Source organism: Sorex araneus, chromosome 6 (assembly GCF_027595985.1).
Source record: "Sorex araneus isolate mSorAra2 chromosome 6, mSorAra2.pri, whole genome shotgun sequence".
Lineage (NCBI taxonomy): Eukaryota > Metazoa > Chordata > Mammalia > Eulipotyphla > Soricidae > Sorex > Sorex araneus.
In genome coordinates, this window is record NC_073307.1 from 45515019 (window position 1) to 45518309 (window position 3291).

The 3291-nt window shown below is 37.9% G+C and overlaps 1 pseudogene; it reads left to right on the top strand.

The window, feature by feature from the left end:
- The first annotated feature begins 2501 nt into the window (after nt 1-2501).
- Nucleotides 2502-3060, top strand: LOC129405850 (THO complex subunit 7 homolog; annotated as a pseudogene).
- Nucleotides 3061-3291: the final 231 nt, after the last annotated feature.

Here is a 3291-nt window from a genome sequence, read left to right on the forward strand (position 1 = left end):
GGGAGAATTAAAATTGTAAAAATAACTATCTATACTATGCAAAGCATACAGAGTACATGCAATTCCCATCAAAAATCTCTCGAAGAAGACATATCTCAAAGGCCTAGAACTACTTAAATTTTAAGGAGCCATTAAATTCTCTGAACAGTCTGTATTTTGAGAAAAAAGAAATGGAAGAAATTACATTTCTTTTACTTTAAATTGTACTAAAAAGTATAGTAATAAAACCTATCTAGTACTGAAATAAAGTCAGACTCTTAGACAAATGGGACATAAGTGGACAGATTTACGAACAGATAATCTATGACAAAGGAGTTCAGTGCTCCTTTGTATAAAGAAAAATAGATACCAACATGAGAAAAACTAAAATTGGATTCACATTTCATACCACATACAAAACTTAATTCAAACTGGATTAAATTTCTCTAGATTAGACCAAAAATCCAGAAAATATGCTAAGAAAAATATAGGCTAAGCTCCAGTTATATGGACCTCTGAGGTGTATGCAATACTTTGATTCCATTGGGGAAGAAAACAAGAATGAAAATAAACAAATGGGACCGTATCAAGTTAAGTCTTTACACAGAAAAAGAAACTCAGACTAAGATAAAAAGGCAATCCACTAAGCGAGAGATAATAGTCTCTCACATCATGCATCAGATGAAGAGCTAATATCCAAGGTACAGAAAACATTCACAAAGCAACAAAACTCACAACTGAAAAACCAATAACCCCATCAAAAGACGGTATGAATAGATAAACAGATACTTTCCCAAAGACTCATATGCAAAATGTCTCCTTGTCACATATTATCATGGACACGCAAATCAAAATTTCAATGAGGCGACTTTTCACACTGGGGAGAATGACATCTATCAAAAAGACTGGAAACAATTAGGAACGATGGTGAAAAAAGTCACTTATTCATTATTAGTGGGAATATTTTCTGGGTCAGCCTCTATGGAAAGTTCTCAAAAAATTAAGAATAGAACTTCTTAATATTTTTAAATTGAGAATCACTGTATCACTGTCATCCCATTGATCAACGATTTGCTCGAGCGGGCCCAGTAATGTCTCCATTCATCCTAGCCCTGAGATTTTAGCATCCTCTCTTTACTCGTCCTTCCCAATGGTGCCGCATTACAGGTTCTTCAGGATCAGGTGTATGAGACCCATCTTTATTACTGTATTTGTTATATGAAAATGCCACGGGGAGCTTGCCAGGCTCTTCCTCATGTAGGCAGTAAACTCTTGGTAGCTTGCCAGGTTGTCTAAGAGGGAGAACTAGGGTATCAGATGTCGAGTGGCTACTTGTCACTTTCCGATCCGGGAGCTTGGTTTTATAGTCTCTGGATGTTGGCTGTTGATGGGATTACATGGCACCAGGGGTAGTTTCTGGGTGTGACTGCCTAGCTACTGGAAAATGGGGAATCTGGGTGGAAGAAGCCCAGTGCCGATCTGAGCAGCCTTGAAGATCTCGGCCCTTGGTCCCGGGTCCCTCTGCTGTTTCCTTCATGCATGAGGCTTGTCTGAATGTGTGGAGAGTGGCCTTGAGCAAGGGTGTGGCTGGGTTCTGGAGGTCTTCAACTGCCAAGGCTCTGCTCAGGGTGGGGAGTGAAACTCAACCTGCCCCTTCTGAGGGACCCTGGTGAAAGCAGCCAGGCTCTGGGGCAAAAGACTCTGCGTCGCTCTCTTCCCGGAGCTTGGTTTTATAGTCTCTGGATGTTGGTTGTTGATGGGATTACACAGAGCCGGGAGCAGTTTCTGGGAGTGATTTTGAGGAATTGAGAATATGACCCTACAATTCCACTTAGCATCAACCACAAGAACACAGGCATCAATTTGAAAAAGATGTATGCATACCTATTCTTATTTCAGTGATTATCACAATATCTAGATTGTAGAGGCAACCCAAATGTCTAATGACAGATCATAGAATAAAGAAATTATGGCATATACACAATGGAATACTATGCAGCTGTAAGAAAAGATGAAACCATGCAGTTCACTACAACTTGGATGGAACTGGAGTTGTCTCTTGTTAAGCAATATATGCCAGAAGAAAAGGACAAAACACAAATGATCTCATTCATCTATGTCATATGGAGAAACAGGGAATGGATGGTATCAAATGATGACAAGTTTGGATTTCAAAACTGAGTTTACCAAGCAGAGGGATACTAGCAAGAGGGAGTTATTAGGTGCATTAGAAGTGACATAAAGACATCAGGCACTTTTGTGGTGTACAGATACAGCAACAAACAGTACATCAAGACCATAAACGTTGGCTCATTGCAGTCATATTACTTTAACTACAACTAGTAATTAAAATATTTTTGTTTTAAATGATGTGGCCAATTAGATATGGCTGGATCAGGCTGCCACCGCTGTGCTTGCCATGACAGTCGTGACTGACAGAAATTTCAGAGTGAAAGGAAACTAGTAAGATGGTCACCAAATAGGAGGTATAAACACTATACAAAATCACATGAAAATGTCTCCTGATGGATGGAGATGGTGCTTAAGATGACTGGAGAATTAATCTGTTGGTGAAAAGTTTCATTAAATGGTGCAATTCTGGATCCCAGGAAGAAGGATATAGCCATTATCAATGTATGCGAAGCACATTGTCTCAAAACACTGCTGCTATATGATATGAATTCAGGGAAATGAAAAATCATGAAAAAATTTACAAGGAAATAGAATGTAGCATTGCTGCAGTACATGAAAAATTGCTGAGTGCAAAAAGCAGATTCTTTAAGCAAAATGAATGCAAACAAATCACCAAGAATATAATACTTTGGTAAAAGTGATCCAGCATCACTCAGACAGACATGAAATATTGAAAGAACTTGAAGATCTGGGAAAAGAATTAGAGCATCTTTCACGCATTAAAGAAAGTGATCTGGGAAAAGAATTAGAGCATCTTCAAGCAGTAAAGACAAGCTGGAATTGAGATGGAAACAATTTCATGTTCTCAGTACCATCCATGAACAGCAGCAAGCACTGGAAAATGATAAAAAGGTCTCAGAAGTAGAAAGCTCAAGGAACAAGCAATGAAACAGATTGCAAATCATGATCATTCACCATTGTCACAAATACTGAAGTAGTCATATTATCTTAGTTTGTTTGAATTTGTTGTGCTCTTTTGAGATTAGTTTTGATAGTAAGCTACTTCACTTTTTAATTATTAATGTACAGGTCATATTTCTTTACATGAAGAAAAATTAGTATAGATGCATTGTTAAGGAACTGCCTTTCTAATTAAATATAAAGGTTAGAACAATATTA